The sequence below is a fragment of the Narcine bancroftii genome, chromosome 2 (genome assembly GCF_036971445.1).
Source record: "Narcine bancroftii isolate sNarBan1 chromosome 2, sNarBan1.hap1, whole genome shotgun sequence".
Taxonomy (NCBI): domain Eukaryota; kingdom Metazoa; phylum Chordata; class Chondrichthyes; order Torpediniformes; family Narcinidae; genus Narcine; species Narcine bancroftii.
The window spans coordinates 325,600,648-325,627,005 of record NC_091470.1 but is presented as its reverse complement, the minus strand read 5'-3'; the positions used below and the strand labels follow the sequence as shown (position 1 = coordinate 325,627,005).

Genomic DNA, 26,358 nt, shown 5'->3' with positions numbered 1-26,358 from the left:
CCCAACAGTATCCAAAACAGTACACTTATTGAGGGGAAAGGCCACAGAGGTGCTCTTCACTATGTGATATTTGTGTTCAGGAAAATTTTTTTTCACTGACCAATCATTCACTTTTCACTTCTCCAAGTTCACTGGAATCAGGCAATCTTCCATACTGAGCACAGAATTAAACATTTATTATATTCACCAGGCTCTGGTGCTTTAACTTAAGTTGTTACCACCCAGGAAGGTCTTTGTTGGTTTCAGAGAGCTTTTTGTTGTTTGTTGGACACGCAAACTTATCTCCTTCAATCAGCAACTGAAGTGTCTTACTGAAGAAACTTTCCCTTCCTTGGGTTTTTCCAAAAAATAACCACTTCTTCCAGGTTACCACAAGGAGTTCTTTCTCCTTATTTCAGGAGGAACACAATAACCAGCCACAACCTCTGCAATTGACTACAGAGATTTAGAATAGGCTGAACTCTGAACTCAAAACCTGTTTTGAAATGGGGTCATGCAGCAGATCTGCCAACTTGCAGCCTTCACACAAACTGTTGCAGAATACTCTCCAAAAACAATGGATGTTTTCTCTCTGTTTGCAAAACCACGTGGCCCCTCTTAGGACAGCAACTTTCAGCCAGACATTTAAAACTCTGACACCAGTTTAAAAGCAAAAGTGTTCTCCATTCTTTAGCCTGGACACTGTTCAAACATGCTGGTCCATTAACACCTACTTGTGAAACTCTCAATATTTAACTTAATACTATTGTCTCTGCAAAGCCAACTGTAAACACAGTCAATCCTTGCATGGAAAATGAGATTTTTGTTTGTGAAATGTGACCTGATAACTAAAGTTCAATTTGACTCTTTTTAAGATATATTTTTATTAACTTATTTCATAACATTAGTTATCCCATAATACATTCCTTGATGGCTGAAGCAGGTCTGTAAACCAATCCTCAAAGAAGGAAAAATTTAAGATTCATGAGAATAGTCCATATTTATCAAATGTAATAGGATAAAGATCTATTACTGTCTGAATTAAAATGCTGTTGTGCAAGAAGAATCTTTACATGTTCGTGATATTTCTTTACTTTTTTCAGGATTTGGAATATCTTTCTGAAGGTCTTCAAGACAGGTCATCGAATCCTGTGGCACTTCTCTTTGATACCCTCCTTCATCCTGAAGCAGACTTTATGTTTGATTACGCTTCAGTCCTACAGTGGAAGCTGGAAAAGCACAACAGTATTCCTCATCTTGTACTGGGTAAAGGACCATCTGGTGGTGCATGCATGTAAGTAACTTGTGTAAATACCATAATATTTTGTGGCCTTTCAAAGATAATTAGATATACTTTTGTTATTAATGTGAATGAGGAAGATCCTGCTTAGATTGGAGTGGGGGCAAATGTAAATAAAATTTTATGAATTAAAACACCTCGAGAACTTCATACAGAGGTCACATAAATAGAGTGCAGGTATACTTGAGGATAAAATTCCAGAGGGTAGCTGAAGGGTCTCCTTTTGCACAGACATGATAAATTCTACCTAGTCCTTTATCGTATCCAATTAACACCTTTATTGGTCTGGATTCCTCACCCATTGTTTGAATTTTGAGACTTTCTGCTGTATCCTGCTTCTGCCTTTTTTTGATTTTTCCTTGAAGAAAGGCTCAGGGCCAAAACATCAACAAAATATTGTGGTTTCTTATAAATGCTGAAAAGAACAGCTGAGTTCATCCATCATTTCTGTGTTAACTGAAGGCTTTGTCAAGTTCAATTTCATTATCATCTGACTGTACATAAACAACCAGACAAAACCGCACTTCTCTGGACCATAGTCCAGAAGCATACACACATAATACAAATAAAAAAGAATAAATATTTTGTTATAATTCACTCATTTCATTGAAATAAGACCTACGTTGCATCAATCTCACAGCTTGTGGGAAGGTGCTATTTCTCAGCCTGGTAGTCCTGATTTTAATTGACCTCCTTCCTGATGGAGACAAGGCAAAGATCATTTGTGATGGATAGTGGGCCTCCTCAAGGGGCCCTATTTAAGCTCTGATCCTGGTTAATATTGTCAATAATTGAAAGGGAGATCCAAGAGATCTTATCATTCATTTTGACGATCCTCTGCATTGACTCTGGTTTGATGCTTTGTAGCTACCATGCCACAATACTGCAGCAAAATTGGACAAATGTAGTCCTATAAATTGTTGTTAAGATGGAGGCCTTGCCCTCTTCAACCTCCTTAGGAAATGTAGGCACTGCAGCACATTTTGGAGTAATGACAAGGTGTGGTAGGTCCAGAATAAGTTATTAATTACATGCACACCAAGGAGCTATTGATGTGCAGTGGAGAGTGATAGATCTTAATCCTCCTGAAGTCCATCATCTCCTTTGCCTTGTCCAGATTGTTGCTTTTGTACCATTTGTCAAGCCTCCCAACCTCCTCTCTGTAAGCCGACTCCTCATTGTTGCCAATGAGGCCAACTCTTGTTGTACCATCCACAAGTTTGATGATTCTGTTTGAACAGCATTGATTAAAAAAAAAGCTTCATATAATAGTGTTTTTCATAACCTTGGAATGTCTAAAATACTAAATAGCTGAAATGATGCATCTTGATCAGTTTGGAGATCCAAGCCAGGAGAATGGCACAGAAGTAGGGATTAGAAAATATGGAAAATAATCTTAGATTGACTAACACTGGTTCTCACACACCCATTTCATTAAATGAGGAGACTATGAGCAACTAAAACATCAATACAGATTTAAGTGGTTAACAGATGGTTGTTTAGTTTTTTTGTTTGAATATATCCTCTTTCCTCATCAATCTTTCAACATCTATTCTACAATTTCATTGATTTATGATCTATAAATCCTCAAGTTCTTTATGTGCTTGCAGTCGTAATCATGTATGGAGAATGTACACATGTGGAATTGCTGCTGCTCTGAGCGTTACATTATGCTCCCTTGCAATAGAATGTTACAATCATTGCATTATGATGTTCTACAATCAGACAATGAAAATTAAAGCAGAAATATGCAGTCCTTTTATCCAAGATTGAATCCTATGTTTTAGAAAAGTGAATGCTCCACTCTGATGAATTGAAACTGCTGAGAAATTCCAGGACTCAAAGTTACTAACATTCTGTTACATTTCCATTGCATATACGAGGGAGTATGTCAGAAGGGATACTGAATATAGCTCCTTGATTTCCTTCCATCCCTGATACCTTTAGCAGCTATTAGTTTCTCCCTTTAGTGGTTCAATACTGAAATGGTTCTTCATCTATTAACATTTGTGACCATGCTGTCTTTGGAACATCAGAAAGCGACAAAATTTTAGTGTTACCCCCACTCCTCTTTCTCATCGTTTTCCCTATATTTTCCATAAAATAGTCTCCTATTGTAACACTCATAACTTCTTAATGTTCAGTACATGTCCTTGCCTCCTTCATCTTTCAACTAGGCTTCTAAAACTCAGGCTTGGAATCAGAATGAATATTTGCATAATTTATTTGATCTACTTTTTTTGTTGTTTTGATTTAATTGTTTATTGTTACCTCTATTGACATACAGTTGGGTGAAAAAACTATGCAGGCAAGTCAACCCATACCTAAATCCAAAATAAAACACGTGCAGAGTAAGGTGTTATAGAGAAAGTTATGTTCATGCAGTGGAAGGACATCAACATTTTACATCTGTTTTCTGTGTTTTTAGATGATGAAAGGATCCATGCTAACAATTAGTCTGAACAATTGAACGGAGTTACCAGGTTTGAAGATGAAAGACTGGACCAATGGTAAATGGAGGAATAAATAAGTTGTAAAATATTTGCCAAGAAGAGCGAGCACAAAAGCAAATCATTGCAAATGATGGAAATTTGAAATAAAAACACAAAATGTCTGACATATTCAGTAGGTCAGCAGCTTCTCCAAAGTCAGAAAGAAAGTTAACAATTGAATTTGATACTCTGGCATCGAAACTTTTATTGGAGGACAAAGAATTGCCAGAGGAACTCGGCTGGTGAGACAGGATCAGGTAGAGTAGAAGAGGTCAGTCAACATATTAGGTCTGAACTCTTTACTGGGGTGGGGGGAGGGGGGGGTGTGATTTTAACAATTAGAGGGGTGATTTTTTTTTACAATAGGTAAAGAAGAGATGGAAATAGTGGAATCAGAATGGAGTGGGGAAGTTACCTCAAGTTGGAAAAACAAATGTTCGTATCCTGAGGTTTAAGACTATTCAGGAGGAATATGTGATTTCATTTGTCGAAGAACTTTTGCTTTCAGTCCATCTTTAACTTTCTCATCAATGAAACTAATTAAAACTCAAGTATGCCAGAATTTCCATATTGTTTCCTGTTCTCACTTCAAGTATTGTTCCTCATTTCAAAGTAACTGCTTGAAGTCTTATCACTCTGGAATATAACAGTTTCTTTCTCCACAGATACATCCTGACCTACTAAATATTACTGGCAAATTTTATTTTTATGATTGATAATAGTATTTCTCTAGATAATTCTGTAGATGGCAAAATGTACCCTTTTCAGGAAATGAACTTGCTGTTAACTTTAAACAAAAATACAAATATTTAATTTAAAGGTTCTTCCAGGTCTCTGGATGATCCATATTCCAGAATTTGATGAGGATATTACTTCTTGGAAACATAGATATAAAAGAAAATTCCTTCTGACTGCAAATGTTTAAAGCCAGATTGTAATATTTCCACTTTTGTCATTTTTCTTCATGGTCTATGTTGTTAGAAGGAAAAGTAAGGTACGGCAATGTTTTTTTTAAAAAAAAGCGCCATCATTAGCGTAGCGGTTAGCGCAACGCTGTTACAGTTCCAGCAACCAGGATCAGGGTTCATAGCCCATGCTATCTATAATGAGTTTGTACATTCTCCCTATGTCTGCGTGGGATTTCCCCCTGTGCTGTAGTTTCCTCCCACCATTCAAAACATATGGGATTGTTGGTCATTTGGGTATAATTGGGTGGCACGGGCCCCTGGGCTGAAAGGGCCTGTTAATGTGCTGTTAATTTGAAAGAAAAGATTGAAATAAAGGTACCTTTGTGGCGGTACACATCCTCATGGTGAAGTGACCCCGCTTGTATCGCCATGTGGCGGGGCAGCCGTGGGGAAATGGCGTCATCAGAGGTTTCTCTCTGACTCCGGCATCCCTTCCAGCGCCCACCCTGGGCAGTGATTGTGATGTCACAATGCACCAGGTGACTGAGCTCATGCTGCCCTTATAGGGACGCGCGGAATTTGAATAAAAACAGTCGTTAACGACCCTCAACATGGTGGCTGTGTTTCTTCCACTGCCCACACCCCCACACATTTATAAAAAGCTATCCAGTTATATTTTGAGCCAAAATAGTGACAATTAATGATTGTAAAATAGAGGTAGGTTTGTCAGTTGCAAGGTGAAGATGCAAATAAAAAATGGAGGCTGTGTCGGAGGCGCTGAAATGGCAGCACTGCCATTGGAGCGGAGATTGAGGAGACACAGCACTCCTCTGCAGGGTTCTACCTCTCAGTCCCACCACCGTTCAAGCTTTAAGTGGCGTGTTAAAAAAGCTGACAGTGGTTTATTTTTTAAAAAGTGAATCCGCAGGGTCTGGGCCTAAGATGGCGGTGCCTATGATCATTGACGGTGTACTGACAATAATCACACCAGCAGTGTGAGTATAAGACAGCTTTAATAAACTAATATGTGCACTGAGAGGTCTTGTCTCTCTGCAAGACGAACCCGGAAGGCGAGACTGTAGCTCTGGACTGCTTTATAGACAAGGTCACCGGGATGACCCCTGGTGACCTAGTGGTGTAATTACATATCACCATATTCACCCCCCCTTTAAAAAAATTGTTATTCCCCCTGCCCCGCCCTGTCCTCCTTCCCTTGTTTGTAAGTTCATAAGTCCAACATTTTACATGGCTTCCGTGCCCTTCTGGACCTCCTCGATAGTGGATAGGGGTGGGGGAGTGCGGTCTTTTCTTGGTGGAGGTGTGAGAGTGGGAAGTACTAGATGGCCGTGTGGGCTGGGGATCCTCTTGTATGGGATTAGGTCCTGCCATCAAGTCTAGGGTGGTGATATTTTGTGGGGTGGGTGTACCCAGGGTCCTGATTTCCAGGTGGGTGGTATAGTCCTCTGGGGTGACTTGATGGATGACTGTTCTAGTGACTCCTGCTGCGCTCCCTGTTGATCCGTAGACATCTGTGTTTCCTCCACGTTGTTCACACATCCAGCTGGTGTGAGATCCCTGGTGGTCACCGAGTCTTTTCTTCCATCTGGGAATGTGACGAAGGCATACTGAGGGTTCGTGTGCCTCAACTCCACTTGATCCACCAGCGGGTCCGCTTTGTGGGGTCTGCAGTGCTTCCGGAGGAGAATCAGTCCCAGTGTCATCATCCATTTAGGCAGCACTGTGCCCGTCGTGGCTTTCCTTGTGAAAGAAAAGATTTGGTCATGTGGGGTCATGTTAGTGGCAGCACACAACAAAGAACGTATAGAGTGTAGAGCTTCTGGCAACACTTCTTGCCATCTAGTAACTGGCAGGTCTTTTGGTTTTAAAGTCAAGAGGACAGTTTTACAGATAGTGGCATTTTCCCTTTCGACGTCCATTCCCCCTGAATCCCTCTCTCATGCAGGTACTGCTGTACTTCCGCGCTCATGAATGCAGCTCCCCTGTCTGTGTGTATGTAGTTCGGGTACCCAAATATGCTGAAGATGGGATGGAGGCAATTTATATCATTGGCTGCTGATACATCAGAACACGGGATTGCGAAGGGGAAACGGGAATATTCATCTATCAGGTTTAGGAAATCGACATTTCTATTATTGGACAGGAGCGGGCCTTCAAAATCGAGACTGAGGTTCTCAAAAGGTTTGGTAGCTTTTATCAGGGTGGCTTTGTCTGGTCGGTAAAATTGCGGTTTGCATTCCGCACAGATGGGGCAGCTCTTGTTCACTGACCTCACTTCCTCTACCGAAAATGGGAGGTTTTGGGTTTTAATGAAGTGAAACAGTCAAGCAACCCCTGGGTGGCCCAGCTCATTGTGCATGCTCCGCAACTGGGATGTGTGGTTAAGGATGGCACAAGTGCCTCTGGACAGCGCATCCGGGGACTCGTTGATGCAAAGAAAGGTTGAGAGCAGATTTGATAGGTATACAATATCATAACTGGCTTAGATAGGTAAAGGGAACCTGGTCTCACTATGGCTCAAGGACTCTGGAAAATGGGTTGATAGAAAGGAGATGTTGACATGTCTAGGCCTGGTGAGTGAAGTTCAGTTCATGGGTACTGCTTTCATTCAACACCAGGGGCCAAAATGTTTCAGAAAATCTGTCACCATGGAACTGTTCTCCCTTTTCCACTACTAGTTGAATCTTCTGTCTGCAGGAGCCGTGTAATTTTGAATGGGGAAAGATCCGTGGTCAAAGCCCTTCCAACTATTGGTTCATTTAATGGTAGCTGCATCAAAGAAACAATACAGTATATTCTTTCCCAATTTGCAGTAACTTTGTGATGCCCTTGGCATGCTAATACTCCCAGAGGGTAGATCATTTTTCAACTCATGTGAAATGAATTACCTTGCTTTATTTCCTCCTGCATTCAATCAAATGTGGCAATGGAAAGGATTAACTTCCATAGATACACTTTACAAATCTTTTGTTTATGAAATTTTAACTATGAAACTTAAAAATTACGGAATTTAACTCTGAGAAGTGTGAGGTAGTGCATTTTGTTAAGTTAAACTAGGGCATGAATACATAGTAAATGGGGAGGCTGCGGAGAGCATTATAGAAGGAGGTAGGGTACAGCTACATAGTACCCTAAAATGTTAACACAGGCAAAGTAATGAAGAAGGCATCATTCAGGGCATTGAATGCAGTATTGGGATGTCATGTTAAGCTGCGAGAGAAGATGTGAAACCACACTTCAACTATTATGTTCGAGGAGTCACGTGATGGAATAGTGGCTGGTCGGGGAACTCCAGCCCTCCCCAGAAAAGTAAAATAAAGACAGTGAAAAAACGATGGCACAAACACAAAAACCAAAATAAAGTGAAAGTAAAGGTGTGGAGAAAATGGCAGAGAAAAAAGAAAAGTCAAAAGCAACGGGAAGAAGAGAAGAAGAAGGTGAAGGCCTTACGTGTCCGAGGAGGCCCACCGCGGAGAGAGAAGCCTGCTCCCTAACGTCAGTTGAAACCCTGAACTCGGGACTACAAAAATGGCTCACGGAGCCAAGCAAAAGTGCGCAACCGCGCATGCACGAGGAGTCGCGCATGCGCGATGCGCAAGACAAAAATAACACTGACGGGAGGGGGGACCAGCTGAGGAGTCGATCTCCACAGCTGAGAATGACAGCCACAACAAAACAGCAAGAGGAAGACACAGAAAATAACGAGAGCAAGAAAGAAGAGAGTAAAAAGAAATCAAAGAAACAACAGATGACCAACCCAGAGGAAGAAGACCAGCAGCTAGACACTTCAAATAAAAATAAGAAGACCAAAAATACCCAACAAAATAAAACAAACAAACCAACAAGAAAACCAGAAGAGACAGAGGCAAAGGTCACAGATCCTGGAATGGACTCAGAAGAAGAAGAGGAAGAACACAGAGAAATGGAAGATGAAGGGAAGGGCAAGACAATGGATATATTTTTGTTTAAAGAATATATGGAATCAGTAAAAGAATGGCAATTACAAGAATTCAGTGAGAGTAAAAAGTACAGAAGAAAAAATGAATAGATTAGAGATGATCATGTCAGATATAGGAAAAAGAGTGGACTAGGTGGAAGAACGAGAAACAGCCGTAGAAATGGAAGTAGAGGACTTAAAAAAGAAATTAGAAGAATCTGATAAAAAAGTTAAAGAGACACAAGAGCTGTTAGCTCAGAAGATAGATATAATGGAAAATTATAGTAGAAGAAACAATATAAAGATAGTGGGCCTTAAGGAAGATGAAGAAGGCAAGAATATGAGAGAATTTATAAAAGAATGGATCCCCAGGGTCCTAGGAAGACCAGAACTACAGGAAGAAATGGAAATAGAAAGGGCACACAGAACATTAGCCCCTAAACCACAACCACAACAAAAACCAAGATCCATTCTAGTAAAATTCTTAAGATATACAACAAGAGAAAATATATTGGAGAAAGCAATGAGGAAAATAGAAGACAAAAAACCACTGGAATACAAATGTCAAAAAATTTTTTTCTATCCAGATATAAGTTTTGAACTCCTGAAGAAGAGGAAGGAGTTTAATGCAGCAAAAACGATCCTATGGAAAAAAGGATATAAATTTATGCTAAAGTATCCAGCGGTACTTAAAATAGTTATTCCAGGGCAGCAAAATAGAATATTCTGGATCCGGAGGAAGCAAGAAAATTTGCAGAACAACTACAAAACAGACAGAGAGAGGAAGATATGTAACAAGAACAAAAATGACCACATCTATATGTAGGTGTGTATGTAGGTATATATATATATATATATATATATATATATATAAAATAGAATATAGGTAAGAACTAAGAAGGGAAAGAAAGGGAAGAAAGGAAGTATGGGGGTATTAAGAGAGTGACCTTTGTCGTATATGAAAATTAAAATCTTTTCTGGGGGAGGCTGGGTGGGGAAGAGTTACGGTCACTGCGAAATCAGTTGACGCTTGCAAGTGAATTCGCAAATCCAAATGGAGAGGGGAGATATGGTTGCCCGACAAGGGATAAAGGGCAACTCAGGAAGGGGATGGGATAGTGGGGTTAAAGAAATTTTAGATAGGAGAATAAGGGAAATGTTTGAAGTTTTAGAAATGTTATCTTATAAAATGTTCAAAAAAAGAAAGCAGAAATGGATAAGAAGGAAAAGTGATGATGAGGAAACGGAAAGGAAAGATAAACAAAGTATGAAATGGCTATGTTGAACTATATGACTTTAAAACTGAAGTCCTCCATCAGCCAGTTCCCCACCATGACTACCAGCCCCCCCACATCTCCATCGGGCACACAAAACTCAAAACGGTCAACCAGTTTACCTATCTCAGCTGCACCATTTCATCAGATGCAAGGATCGACAACGAGATAGACAACAGACTCGCCAAGGCAAATAGTGCCTTTGGAAGACTACACAAAAGAGTCTGGAAAAACAACCAACTGAAAAACCTCACAAAGATAAGCGTATACAAAGCCGTTGTCATACCCACACTCCTGTTCGGCTCCGAATCATGGGTCCTCTACCAGCATCACCTATGGCTCCTAGAACGCTTCCACCAGCGTTGTCTCCGCTCCATCCTCAACATTCATTGGAGCGCTTTCATCCCTAACGTCGAAGTACTCGAGATGGCAGAGGTCGACAGCATCGAGTCCACGCTGCTGAAGATCCAGCTGCGCTGGGTGGGTCACGTCTCCAGAATGGAGGACCATCGCCTTCCCAAGATCGTGTTATATGGCGAGCTCTCCACTGGCCATCGTGACAGAGGTGCACCAAAGAAAAGGTACAAGGACTGCCTAAAGAAATCTCTTGGTGCCTGCCACATTGACAACCGCCAGTGGGCTGATATCGCCTCAAACCGTGCATCTTGGCGCCTCACAGTTTGGCGGGCAGCAACCTCCTTTGAAGAAGACCACAGAGCCCACCTCACTGACAAAAGGCAAAGGAGGAAAAACCAAACACCCAACCCCAACCCACCAATTTTCCCCTGCAACCGCTGCAACCGTGTCTGCCTGTCCCGCATCGGACTTGTCAGCCACAAACGAGCCTGCAGCTGACGTGGACTTTTACCCCCTCCATAAATCTTCGTCCGCGAAACCAAGCCAAAGAAGAAGAAATATTAATGGAATACATAACCAAATCAAAAGGAAGAAACTGCTAAATTTACTGAAAAAAGAAAAAATTGATATAGCATTCGTACAAGAAACACACTTAACTGAAGTGGAGCGCAAGAAATTAAAGAGAGATTGTATAGGACATGTAACAGCAGCGTCATATAATTCAAAAGCTAGAGGAGTAGCTATATTAATCAGTAAAAATGTACCAATTAAAATAGAAGAGGAAATAATAGATCCAGCAGGGAGATATGTAATGATAAAATGTCAGATATATTCGGAGTTTTGGAATTTACTCAATGTATATTCACCAAACGAAGAAGATCAAAAATTTATGCAAGATATTTTTTTGAAGATAGCAGACACGCAAGGGAACATACTAATAGGAGGGGATTTCAACCTTAATTTGGATTCAAACATGGATAAAACTGGGAAAAAAATTAACAGAAAGAACAAAGTAACCAAATTTATAATTATATCGATGCAAGAAATGCAACTTTTGGATATATGGAGGAAACAACACCCAAAGGAAAAGGAATATTCATATTATTCGGGTAGACATAAAACATACTCAAGAATAGACCTATTCCTGTTATCAGCTCGCATGCAAGACAGAGTTAGGAAAACAGAATAGAAAGCTAGAATATTATCGGACCACTCACTCCTGATATTGACAATAGAGTTAGAGGACATCCCTCCAAGAATGTATAGATGGAGATTAAACTCCATGCTACTTAAAAGGCAGGATTTTAGAGAATTCATGAACGACAAATTAAAATGTACTTTGAAATAAATACGGAATCAGTGAAAGATAAGTTTATACTATGGGACGCAATGAAAGCGTTCATCAGAGGGCAAATAATAAGTTATGTAACCAAGATGAAGAAGGACTACAATCAGGAAGTAGAGCAGTTGGAAAGGGAAATAGCAAATATAGAAAAAGAATTAGCAATGAAGGAAGACACAACTAAAAGAAGAGAATTGGCAGATTAAAAAATAAAATATGAAACACTACAAACATATAAGGTGGAGAAGAACATAATGAAGACAAAACAGAAATATTATGAACTAGGAGAAAAAACGCACAAAATTCTAGCGTGGCAGCTTAAGACAGAACAAACTAAGAGAATGGTATTGGCATCAAGGAAAAAAGACAAGCAAATCACATATAATCCAACGGAGATTAATGAAAACTTCAGAGAATTCAAACTGAAAACGAAGGGAAAGAAGACAAAATAGATTAATTTTTAACTAAAATTGAACTACCGAAATTATAAACAGAGGAACAAAATAAATTAACAGAACCATTTGAAATAGTAGAAATACAAGAGATAATAAAAAAAACTACCGAATAATAAAACACCAGGAGAGGATGGATTCCCAATAGAATTCTATAAAACATTTAAAGATTTATTAATTCCTCCCCTCTGGAAGTAATCAACCAGATTGATAAAACACAAAGCTTACCAGAGCCATGCAAAACAGCAATAATTACAGTAATACCAAAGACAGGGAAAGATCCACTCGCACCAGCGTCATATAGACCAATATCTTTACCTAACACAGATTATAAGATAATAGCTAAACTATTAGCAAACAGATTAGCCGACTATGTACCAAAAATAGTAAATCTAGACCAAACTGGATTTATTAAAAAAAGACGAACAACAGACAATATTTGTAAATTTATTAACTTAATTCATGCAGTAGAAGGAAATAAAGCTCCAACAGTAGCGGTTGCTTTAGACGCAGAGAAGGCCTTTGACAGAGTAGAATGGAATTATTTATTCAAAGTACTACAAAAATTCAGCTTACCAGAGAAATATATTAATTGGATTAAAGCATTATATAAGGGGCCATGGCGAAAGTGGCAGTAAATGGATATACATCAAAACAGTTTAACTTAAGCAGATCAACAAGGCAGGGATGCCCACTATCGCCCTTATTGTTCATGTTAGCCATAGAACCACTGGCAGAACTGATAAGAACAGAAAATAAAATAAAATGGATAAAAATAAAAGACAAGGAATATAAAATCAGTTTATTTGCAGATGAAGTTATAGTATACTTAACAGAACCAGAAATATCAATAAAAGAATTACATAAGAAATTGAAGGAATATGGAGAAGTGTCGGGGTACAAGATTAACGCAAATAAAAGTGAAGCAATGCCAATGAATAATGCGGATTTCCCAAAATTTAAGAAAGAATCACCATTCAGATGGCAAACGCAAGCAATGTGATACCTAGGTATACAAATAAATAAAAACCTCGGCCATCTATATAAACTCAATTATTATCCACTAATGAAAAAATTACAGGACGACTTAGAGCATTGGAAAGACTTACCACTAACACTAATAGGAAGGATAAACTGTATTAAAATGAACATTTTCCCAAGGATACAATACCTATTTCAGGCATTGCCAATACACTTGACAGAGAAATTCTTCAAGGAGTTAAAGAAAATAATAAGGAAATTTTTATGGAAAGGGGGGAAACCGAGGATAGCACTAGATAAATTAACAGAATGGTATAAACAAGGAGGCTTACAACTGCCAAACTTTAAAAATTATTATAGAGCCGCATAATTAAGATAGCTATCAGATTTTTATCAAACAAGGGAAAAGCCAGATTGGACTAGATTAGAACTAGATAAAATAGGGGAGAAGATACCTGAACATATATTATATAAATGGGATGAAAAACTGGTACAACGTAGGAATTCTCCAGTATTACATCATCTGCTCAATATTTGGAAGAAGATTCATGTAGAAAGGAATAAAACAAATTACCAACTACCAAAACTAATACTGATGCAAAATCAGCTAATCCCTTTTACAATAGATAACCTTTCCTTTAGAGAATGGGAGAAAAAAGGGATCAAAGGAATAGAAAATTGCTTTTCGGGAAATAAATTATTATCCTTTGAACAAATGAAGGATAAGTGTAACTCACGATACAGTGTTGGCATACTACCAACTGAAATCCTACTTGAAGGACAAATTGGGAAGCAGTCTGAGGTTACCAGAGGGAAGTAATTTTGAATATGTGATTACAGACACAATGATAATCAAAAAATTTGTAACAAACATGCATATTAAACTACAAGAAAAGGAGAATGAGGAAACAAATGGTAAAACTAAACAAAAATGGGAACAAGATCTAAACATAAAGATAAAGAAGGAAACATGGGAGAAGTTATGCTCAGGAACTATGAGAAATACAATAAATACGAGGTTACGTATGATACAATATAACTGGATACATAGGCTATATATTACACCTCAAAAGTTAAATAAATGGGACCCAACAGTATCTGACAGATGTTTTCACCATGTGAGAGATGGGAAAATTGACCTAAAATTATGAACATGGAAGAAACTAAAGTTCATCAGTAAAATGGCTGTAACCAGTTCAAACAGGATAAGCTTGGGGCTTAGGATGCAGGAAAGCAGAGTCAGCACGATTAACATAAGAATCTTCTAGTCTTTGTGACAAGACCATAGGACTAAGATAAGGAATGGTAAGGTACAATAGAATGTAGGAAGTTGAGGTAGTCTGGATCAGATAAGGGTCTCCTAGCCCTGGACAGAAGTACCAAGTCATACATTTCTAATTAGCTAACCATACACAGATTTATACATATGAAATTAGCCAACCCTAGATAGAATGAGTCAACTCTGCATATCAAGAGACTGTAGCCCAGAGAATCAGGAAGGTGTGAATAAGGACAATGACATGATGGGGCACCCACAGGATACCCCCTGGTCCTCCAAGTGTACTGAAACTGCACGTAGGCAGGAAGGATTACCTATGCCAAACCCATCCAGGGGGGCAGAAGAATGTAAGGGGGAGGGCATTCTGATACTGAAATTGACTGTATAAAAGTTGGGTGAGCCCCAGTATGTGTGGGTATTCCCAGGGTAAGGGGAAGCACCCAACTTTGCATTGTTGTAGTAATAAATGTTCTTTGTTCTCAATTTTTGTCTCGAGCAATTTCTTTAAAGGTACTTTAATTTCTAACAAATGGGGGTTTGTCCGGGATCACACTCCCTCCACTGACAGAGTGCCCCGACGACGAGAGTAGGTGCACCCCGGCTGATTCAGCTGGACTCACGGGCGACGGGTGGCTGGTCAGTGGAAGAAGCGAGTGATATCCGAGAAGAGGCATTGAGAACAAACGGCGGAAGGACGCGCGCTAGAGCAGTACTGCTAGAACTCGGTAAGAGTATTTTACTTGTTCCTAAGCATGGGAATGGCGGGCAGTAAAGATGAGAGTCCTGACACAGGACGTGACCACCAGATAGCTACGTACAGCCCGCTTGGGTTGATGTTATCTGAGTGGGGCACAGGAAAGACCCGCGGTAAAGACAAACTGACGATGGTCAGGTATTGTTGTAATGAATGGGTTAAATACCCGGTTAAAGGGAGCTCCGTGTACTGGCCAAAATTCGGATCCGAGGATGAATGGATGTGTAAAGCTTTGAACCTATGGCTCTATCAAAACCAGAAAGACAATGTTGAGAGCAGGGAATATGCAGCCTGCTGGCTCAAGGGATCCATTGAACAGCTGGTTTTGAATGAGAAAGAATCCAGGGATAAGAGAGAGGAGGAACCTTTTGTCCCTGAATCACAGGGTTGGGATGTGTTACATTCCCTCCCTCCACCCTATGTTACTCCTATGCCGGCTCCTATCTTTCCTTCCCCTCCTATGACCTACCCTTCTGCACCTTCCCCACCTCCCCCACCACTAGAGAAGAGAGAAGAGAGCAGGAGTGGTATGATAACTTGCTCACAAAGCACTCGATTACCACCTCTGTTGGCAGGAGAGAGAGGTAACTTTAATTCAGAACAGCGTGAGACTCTTCAGGAAGAAAGGGCAGAACCCTTTGATTCATTTCCCAGGGAGCAGGAACCCAGACCTAATAAGCCAGAAACCAATTGGATGAGACCACTGCGGGAAGTTCCCATGGGAGAGGGTCTCGGTTTCGTAAATGTGCCCCTGACCAGTACTGAAGTGTGTAACTTTAAGAAAGAACTGACCTCCCTGATAGAAGATCCCCAGGGATGTGCCGAACAGTTAGACCAATTTTTGGGACCAAATATATATACAATATGGGGGTCTCGACATAGAATCCCCAGCAGGGGAACAATTGGTACTAACAGGTTTTGTTACCAACTCAGCCCCAGACATTAGGAGAAAATTACAAAAGACAGAAAATTGGCATGAGCAGGGAATAACCCAGCTTCTACAGATCACACAAAAAGCATTTGTCCAGACATCTGAGGATAAGCAGAAAGCAAAGGCTAACATTTTGATGCAAGCAGTTAAAGGAATAGTAGATGAGTAACATGAAAAAAGGCAGGGACTGTGTGCCAGCTCCTGAATGTTGGGAGAAGTGCAGGGAGTGGGAGAGTAGAGACCAGAGATAATTTCATAAATCACGACTTCCCACTTCAGTCACTGACCAATATTGATTAAAATTCATGCTAAAATTTAAATGTCATAAAGGATCATTTTTCAATACTGTAGAATTAGCGAATTTAACTACCAGTTAATTCCAATTTATGAAATAAATTGTATTTAAATGTGATTTTGCACAGGGAGTACCTGAGAGTTGAGTGATGTTATAACATTTGCAGGGAGAAATGTTTGCGCAAATAGGGTGAGTTCTATACATCTTAACTTTAAGTGTATGTGAGATAAAGAAAGGATCTGATGTGTAAAGTGGCTGGATCAGCCAGTTGAAGGGGGAGTGTGCATGTCCCTTTAAGTGCACTGTGGCACTTGAAATTGAGGCTTCAGGCTCTTGTCTTGCAGTTAGAGGTATGGAGCCCTATCAACACATTTAATACATTTCTTCTACACATTCAGCAGTCAAGGTCCGTGAGTTTAAAGATCACCCACCTCTGGAGAATAAAGATACCTCTGGGGATTCCTATGGGGATTCCTATAAGTTTAATCATTTCTCTGGTGCATTTTCCTCTGGAGTGAAATTAATGCCTCAGCACAATTTCTCTGTATTGCCGCTGTTATTTAATTCATGATAACTTTCCCCCATTCATCAGGTTTATATTTAAATCCGGTAGTGCGGAAGTTACATTGTAAATGATCACGGAGGTAAACCCTGCGCGAGTGGATTCAGCTTAATGGAGAAATAAACCTGCGAACTGGTCTATGGTGGTGTGTGAGTACTGCAATAGGTGGAATATGATTTAAATTGGTGGCATCGTTCAGAACAATTGGGCGCATAGGAATAATAATATCATTAAGAACTCACAGATCTTGTACCAGATGCTATTCAGTACATCTTGACTTAAGGACTGGAGAAATTGGCATGTTAGAATGAGATTGGCATGGCACCAATATTTCTTGATTCAATAATGACTCCACAAGCTCCAGGATTCATGCAGCAGAACTTTTAAGTGGAATATAATAGAAACTAGCCTGTACTTAAATGATTGTGTGTGCAATCTTCATAAGAACATCTTTTAACTTTTTTTGGTGCCTGTTTTACAGACTGTTTTAAATAAGGCCAGCTCCTGTGAGCTGTGGCACAAGGCATTTTACTTAAGGCAGAACTAAAGGTTGAATATGTTTCAAGTTCTTTGCAGGGGCTCTTGTGCTGCAATGTCTGTTATTTATTCACTCTAACAAATTGGAGGGTTGTGCCCCATACAGACAAGCAGCTCCAACTGCATTTTAATAAGGTCTAACATATTCAAAACCCATGCAAATATGGTTTGTGTTTCATTTTACAATTTTTACACTAACACAAAGGAAAGTCAGATTGTTATTCATTTTATTAAAATCTAGTGATTGGTTATATGTAAAAGCATGGCAAGAGGATCAACCAAAACCTGCCTGGGATGGTCCCTTCTGTGTACTTTTAATTACAGACACCGCAGTAAGAACAAGAGAGAAAGGCTGGACCCACATTCAAAGAATTGAACCAGCTTCTGAACCACAACATCACGACACACAGATTCAAATGAGCTTTACATTTTTTGTGGTTTATTCAGTTATTGTTGTATTTTATTGCTGTTTTCAATGAGCTTTACATTTATTGTGGTTTATTCAGTTATTGTTGTATTTTATTGCTGTTTTCAATGAGCTTTACATTTATTGTGGTTTATTCAGTTATTGTTGTATTTTATTGCTGTTTTCAATGAGCTTTACATTTTTTGTGGTTTATTCAGTTATTGTTGTATTTTATTGCTGTTTTCAATGAGCTTTACATTTATTGTTGTTTATTCAGTTATTGTTATATTTTATTGCTGCTTTCAATGGGTTTTACTTTCATTGTTGTTTTACTCATTTTTTGGAATATTGTTCGTTAATGTTTTAAGTCCCCCTGGAATAGGGGCAGCAGAGGTTACAATTGTGCTCCTTTAGAATGTAGACAGGGCATAGATTTAATGTATAGTCATAGTGGGATATGGGTTAACAAGGGATTCCAATACGGACCAGGGGAACTGAACAGCTTTAGTGGAGTACATCTAATTTGTATCTTAGCCTACACAGGTATTAAAGACAGGAGTTTTGAAGCGATAGCACAAAGGACATGGTGGGACAAAGACAGACAGAATGGTAGTCAGGATTGTACATGTAACAGAGAGAGAGAGAGTTAATACATATGCTAATGTACACAGACAGGCTGCAACTCCCAAGTTCAATGATACATATGCTAATGTTAGCAGACAAGCTGCAACACACAGTTAACTCACAAGAAACAATCCCCCCCCAGCTTGGTCACTTTTCATCACCCCGTGAAGGGGAGCACCAGTTTCCAACAACGTGAGCTGCTTGACACTTTAATATCAGGCTCCAAACAGCCTTCGGAGATCGGTGGCCCTAGGGTTCGGGGCTGAAGAGGACATTAGATACTAGCCACAATTCAACGGAACCGCCTGACTACTGCTACTCGTTCGCTGCTGAAGGCAGCGCTTCTCACAGACTGCTACTCGTTCGCTGCTGAAGGCAGCGCTTCTCACAGACTGCTACTCGTTCGCTGCTGAAGGCAGCGCTTCTCACAGACTACTACTCGTTCGCTGCTGAAGGCAGCGTCTCTCACAGACTTCGTCGGGACAACGCTTACAAAAGTCGTGTGCTTCAAAGACACTGCTTCAATATTTCAACGTATGGGATGGACTAGACTCTTTACTGAGAACTGGAGCCTGATACTCGAAACCCTAATAAGCAGCTGGACTCGCTATTCTGACCTTCATGGTGCTCCCCTACCTAAAGACTTTACACAGACATTACAATTCGGTTATTGACCAGCTGGGTAAAGCTACACCTTACACTTGAAAGATCAGTGTTACTGATCTAAAAGAAGTGAGGAAAGGGGGGGGGATCAGTCACACTGACACTAGTAACCAAAGATCAGTAACACTGATCATGGTGAAAGATCAGTATTACTGATCTAAAAGAAAAGTGAGGATTGTGAGAGATGGGAAAATTGACCTAAAATTATGAACATGGAAGAAACTAAAGTTCATCAGTAAAATGGCTGTAACCAGTTCAAACAGGATAAGCTTGGGGCTTAGGATGCAGGAAAGCAGAGTCAGCACGATTAACATAAGAATCTTCTAGTCTTTGTGACAAGACCATAGGACTAAGATAAGGAATGGTAAGGTACAATAGAATGTAGGAAGTTGAGGTAGTCTGGATCAGATAAGGGTCTCCTAGCCCTGGACAGAAGTACCAAGTCATACATTTCTAATTAGCTAACCATACACAGATTTATACATATGAAATTAGCCAACCCTAGATAGAATGAGTCAACTCTGCATATCAAGAGACTGTAGCCCAGAGAATCAGGAAGGTGTGAATAAGGACAATGACATGATGGGGCACCCACAGGATACCCCCTGGTCCTCCAAGTGTACTGAAACTGCACGTAGGCAGGAAAGATTACCTATGCCAAACCCATCCAGGGGGGCAGAAGAATGTAAGGGGGAGGGCATTCTGATACTGAAATTGACTGTATAAAAGTTGGGTGAGCCCCAGTATGTGTGGGTATTCCCAGGGTAAGGGGAAGCACCCAACTTTGCATTGTTGTAGTAATAAATGTTCTTTGTTCTCAATTTTTGTCTCGAGCAATTTCTTTAAAGGTACTTTAATTTCTAACAACCATAAAAAGGAAATGGGAACATCAATTCATGCAATATGGACATGTGAGAAAGTGAAAAAATTTTGGGAAGATCTAAACCAGATATTAAATTAAATCACAAAAAGCAATATACCAAAAAACCCAGAGATCTTCCTCCTAAGTAACATAAAAAAACAAAGAATTTGGATTTGTTTGGATGGTGCACAAAAAAGATTTGTTATGATAGCCCTAGCTGTAGCAAAAAAATGTATTATGTCAGCCTGGAAATTAGAAGATAACTTGAGAATACAACAATGGTATATAGAAATGAATAAATGTATTCCATTAGAAAAAATAACATATAATTTAAGAAATAACATTACAATATTTGAACAAATATGGGAGCCATACATGAAACATAATAGAGAAAACCTACCGGGGACATCTACCACCTAAAATGACAGAAGGAGAAGAGAATGAAAAGAACTGACTCAGTGGAATTTCTTGTTTGTTTTTATTGAGTGAACATTGTTTGATGGGTTTAATGTATCTTATTTTCTGAACTTTAAATGAATGGGAGGGGAGGGAGGGAGGGGAGTGGGGGGGGGAGAAAACGACATTGTATATGTTCAAGAGGGAAAATGTGTGTATCTTGATCAATGTGGTTTATAGTGTGAAAAATAAAATAAAAAAAACTATTATGTTCAGTTCTGATCCCTCAACCATAGGAAAGATGTCAATAAGCTGGAAAAGGTGCAGGAAATATTCATGAGTATGTTATCAGGACTGGAGGGCTTGATTTATAAGGATAGGCTAATTAAGACCATAAAACATAGGAGCAGAAAAAGGCTATTAAGCCATCGAGTCTGCCCCACCATTCAATCATGAGATGGTCCATTCTCCCACTCAGCCTGACTGCCTGGCCTCCTCCCCATAACCTTTGATGCCCTGGCTAATCATGAACCTAACAATCGCTGTCTTAAATACTCCCAATGATCTGGCCTCCACAACAGCCTGTGGTAACAAATTCCACAGATTTACCACATTCTGCTGAAGAAATTCCTATGCATTTCTGTTCTAAGCGGATGCCTTTCAATCCTGAAGTTGTGTCCTTTTGTCTTAAACTCTACCACCAAAGGAAAATACCTTTCTATTGTGAGAGATGGGAAAACTGATCTAAAATTATGAACATGAAGGAAACTAAAATTCATACATCAGTTAATGGCTGTAGCCAGTACAAACAGGATGAACTTGGGGATTAGGATGCAGGAAAGCAGAGTCAGCACGATTAACATAAGAATCTTCTAGTCTTTGTGACAAGACCATAAGACTAAGATAAGGAGTGGTAAGGAACAATAGAATGTAGGAAGTTGAGGTAGTCTGGATCAGATAAGAGTCTCCTAGCCCTGGACAGAAGTACCAAGTCCTACATATCTAGTTAGCTAACCTTACACAGATTTATACATATTAAATTAGCCAACCCTAGACAGGATGAGCCAACTCTGCATATCAAGAGACTGTAGCCCCGAGAATCAGGAAGGTGTGAATCAGGACAATAACATGAAGGGACACCGACAGGATACCCCCTGGTCCTCCAAGTATACTGAAATTGCACGTAGGCAGGCAGGATTGCCTAATGCCAAACCTCTCCAGCAGGAGGCAGAAGAATGTAAGGGGGAGGGTATTCCTATACTGAAATCAACTGTATAAAAGTTGGGTGAGCCCCAGTATATGTGTGTATTCCCAGGTTAAGGGGAAGCACCCAACTTTGCATTGTTGCTGTAATAAATGTTCTTTGTTCTCAATTTTTGTCTCGAGCAATTTCTTTAAAGGTACTTCTATTTCTAACACTATCCTGTCTATGCCTTTCATCATTTGAAATGTTTCAATGAGATGTTCCCCCTATGGTGCACACAATAATTAAATGGCTTTAATGACCAAAAACCTGAGCATTACTGATACACTACTTGACCAGGATCCAGGTACAGAAACAAGATGGGGCAAGTCTGGGCATGCCAGCCTTAATTGGGAAATCTGGGGAGGAGCTAAGGGAGGGGTTAGGGAAGGTCAGGTAGGTTCAGAATGGCCAGTCCATACATCTATACAACACATTATTATTTTCAAAAATCAGAGACTTAAAACTTCTGAACATTCAAGGGTATAAGTAGTTAGACGACAGCAACTCCCCCCCCACCAACTCCCATTCTCCTAAATTCCAACAAATACAGGCCAAAACCTGTCAAACATACCTCATAGGATAATCTTTTCATTCCTAGAATCATCCTCGTTAACGTGGATGAGGCTGGGACTTCTTTCTCTGGAGCATAGGAGGCTGAGGAGGGATCTTGTGGAGGTGTATGAAACCATGAGGCATAACCAAGGAGAATGCATTTGTTCCCAGAAAAGGGGAATCTGGTTTAAGGTAGGCAAGGCCATTGGGTTGAGGTCAGAGGGGAAAAATTTAAAAGGCACCAGAGGGGGTAACTTTTTTTTAATCCAGAGGTTGTTGGGTTTGTAGAATGAGTGCCATAGGAATTTTGAGCCGCTGGAAATACAAAGTTTAAAGGCATTTAGACAGATACATGGATAGGAAAACTTTGGAGGAATACTGGCCAAATGTAGCTCAGCTGGACAGTTTGATTCGCATGGATGTGTCGGGCCAAAAGGTCTGATCTCTATTACTCTAAATATCTTTACTGTTACTAATGGTTATGTAATTTTTCACCGTGCTTTTTGTAAAGCCTTGTCCATCCTGGTGATCAGAACTCTGGTGAAAATATTTATTATGTGCTCTTTCATGCAATATACTAGGTTATGTTTACAGAAGTGTAGACTTTCAACCATATCCATTTGAACAAGATTTGTCAGCTAAACTTATGAGTTTGGTGAAGGTACTGTTAGAAATTAAAGTACCTTTAAAGAAATTGCTCGAGACAAAAATTGAGAACAAAGAACATTTATTACTACAACAATGCAAAGTTGGGTGCTTCCCCTTACCCTGGGAATACACACATACACTGGGGCTCACCCAACTTTTATACAGTTGATTTCAGTATAGGAATACCCTCCCCCTTACATTCTTCTGCCTCCTGCTGGAGAGGTTTGGCATTAGGCAATCCTGCCTGCCTACGTGCAATTTCAGTATACTTGGAGGACCAGGGGGTATCCTGTCGGTGTCCCTTCATGTTATTGTCCTTATTCACACCTTCCTGATTCTCGGGGCTACAGTCTCTTGATATGCAGAGTTGACTCATTCTATCTAGGGTTGGCTAATTTCATATGTATAAATCTGTGTATGGTTAGCTAATTAGATATGTAGGACTTGGTACTTCTGTCCAGGGCTAGGAGACCCTTATCTGATCCAGACTACCTCAAATTCCTACATTCTATTGTTCCTTACCACTCCTTATCTTAGTCTTATGGTCTTGTCACAAAGACTAGAAGATTCTTATGTTAATCGTGCTGACTCTGCTTTCCTGCATCCTAACCCCCAAGCTTATCCTGTTTGTACTGGTTACAGCCATTTACTGATGAACTTTAGTTTCTTCCATGTTCATAATTTTAGATCAATTTTCCCATCTCTCACAGTACCTTATGCAAAACCATATGCATTGAAATTAAATGAGCATGACTTGGAAATTACATTAAAAAAATGCCTCAGAAGTGACAAGGTATTGATGAAATTCATTCCCTTATCAATGTCCCCCATTGCTCCAATCTGTTCCTTCAGTGGCATCTCCCAAACAAGAGCAGCTGGCACAATATGAGATTTCCTCCACAACTTGGTCAATGTTTTGATTTCGATGCCATTGCCAATCTTTAACTGTTTGGTTAGGCAGTCACTGTTCATGCCCAACACACGAGAAGAAGATTGAGAACCAATAGCCTGTGATGATGAGGAAGACTGGACTATCATTATTTGGAAAAAGGTTGTAATAAGTTTAAATATGCCAATAATTTAACTAAATTAGAGTGTTTTTACCATTGGAGACTTCCAATGTTGTTTTACCCTCAGCATTTTTCTTCTATCCTGAATAGGGTTATGCTTTTAAAATTAGGCATGAAATATTCAGAGGAAATGCTGTTGTCTAACTACTTATACCCTTGAATGTTCAGAAGTTTTAAGTCTCTTATTTTTTAAATAATAATGGATCTAGTAATAATTAGTTTGTTGTCATACATATTGTACAATGTACATATGCACCAAAATCCTTGCTGCAACTGAATAAGTACTTGCAAAGGAAAATTATGATAGTAAACTACATTAAATGAGAAAATAAATACACAAGATAGAGAGATATGTATTCACAGTAATTCTCGTACAAAAAAGGAATTTGCAATAGCGTAGACGGTGCTTTTGTGCTGTCGTAGGAATCAACAATTAGTGAACTTAAGTTCAAGAGATTGATAGCTGTTAGGGGGGGAAAACTGTTTGTGAACCTAGAGGTGTTAGTTTTCAGGCTTCTGTACCTTCTCCCCAACAGTAGCAGTGAGAAGACATTGTGACCAGGACAGTGTCAATGCCAGAACATATGTTAGGGAGGGCATTAGGGATTTTATTTGAGGGGGGCTCGTTTAGTGTGGTGGGGGGTGGTGGTGCTGGAGGTGACCTGTCAATTGGAGGGGGGGGTGTGGGGGTCCTGACGGCCAAACTGTATGGGACAGCACCTCATCTGGGAGATGCTCCCCCTTGATGCTGACCCTGGACCAGGGTGATGGGATCTTTTAATGATATCGACTGTTTTCTTGCAGCAGGCACCTCTCGTAAAGTGGATGAAGGTCAGAGGCTGTAGTAGATCTGGTTTTGTTTGCTACCTTATGTTCCTGGGTATTTGAATGACCAAAACAGGCTATTTGCAACCAATGAGTATATAGCCAAATGTATTGTTGCAAAACAAAATAAGGAAGTTAATAAATTGGACTGCATTAACTGTTCATGAATCACTGAAATAATTTCATTTTATTATGTACCAATTGATGGACTAATTATAGATGCAGCTATGGTTGATGATCTAATAATAATTTATATTTTATAAAACATTTTTTCCACAGAAACCTGACAAATGATAGAGCAACTCCTGAAGAAGTTGCTTCAAATTATAAAGACTATGTTAAAATTATGGGACTTCAGAAAAACTTAATTGACAATACTTGTGTCACTTCTGTCTCAAGGTTGCAGCAAAATCAGAAGTGTGTGAAAGCCAAAATGCCAAAGAGTGTCAAAATAGATAGCACGACGTATCAGCTCCCTTCTATGTTAAATGGATTTCTTCCTGGCCTCTGGGAAGTCAGAGGGTATCAGAGAAATGGAGATGGTTCACATATGCCTTTTTGCCTTCATGTCGAAAATGTTGTCTTAGCAACAGGCACCTATGATTTACCTGCTAAACAGTGTATTTCACAGCATCTCAGCCTTTGAATCAGTCATCAAAAGCTGAAGAGTCAATCAAGCATCAGATCCTGTTCTCATTATTTGTGCAGGGCTGACTGCAGCAGATGCAGTATTGTGTGCTTACTGTCACAATATCCCTGTTATTCATGCATTCCGAAGTTTAACCGACCCAGCCTTGATCTTCAAGCAGCTTTCAATGAAGCTTTATCCAGAGTATCACAAGGTTTATTGCAAGATGTGCAAGGAGTGCTATATCACAAACTCTCAAAACATACCTTGTTTCTTTTCTATCAGATATGAAATGCATTATTCAAACTACTTCAGGAAGGAAAATTGTTCTGAGTATCTCAATGGCCCTGATTCTGATTGGTAATTACCCCAATTTGTCTTTTCTTAAAGAGCATGGAAAATACTTGAGAATAGATACAAGTAAGCACCCATTTCATGTAAACAAAATCCCATTTACATTTAAGTGCACCAAAGAGGGTCGTTGTTTTTTGCTATGGGCCCACTAACTGGGGATAACTTTGTCCACTTTCTTAAAGGCGGAGATCTGGGCATTACAAGTTGCTTAGTGATTGGTTAGTGAAACGCTTGAAGGAAAAGAAAAAATTAATCTGTGACGTTGGAAATGAAGATGGATCCCAAAGTTTAAGGTTAATGGTCAATTTAGAACGAATGTACTTGCAACTAAAAGTTGCCAACACTAGTTTTTGAAGGACAGATTCTGGATGTCCTGATCACATTTTGATAATGGGAGGAGAAGTAGTTTAGTTAATTTCTGATATGACCAGCTTTAATGTGCCCATTTTTAATATTTTGTGGAATTTCTTTATGGAAGAGGGGACTATGGCTTCAGCAAACAATCAACAAACAAGACTGTCCCCAAAATTTAATCTTTTGATCTGCATATAAAAGTATAATCCAACTCCATCTTTATTATCTTTAAGTTTAGACATACAGCACAGTAACAGGCCATTTCGGCCCATGAGCCCAATTTGCACCCAATTAACCTACATCCCCAGTACGTCCCAAATGGTGGGGGGAAA

At 39.7% G+C, this 26,358-nt stretch overlaps 1 pseudogene; it reads left to right on the top strand.

Moving 5' to 3' along the window:
* The window catches only part of LOC138753120 (oxidative stress-induced growth inhibitor 2-like), a 59,242-nt pseudogene extending 33,216 nt beyond the window's left edge, over positions 1-26,026 (top strand).
* Positions 26,027-26,358: the final 332 nt, after the last annotated feature.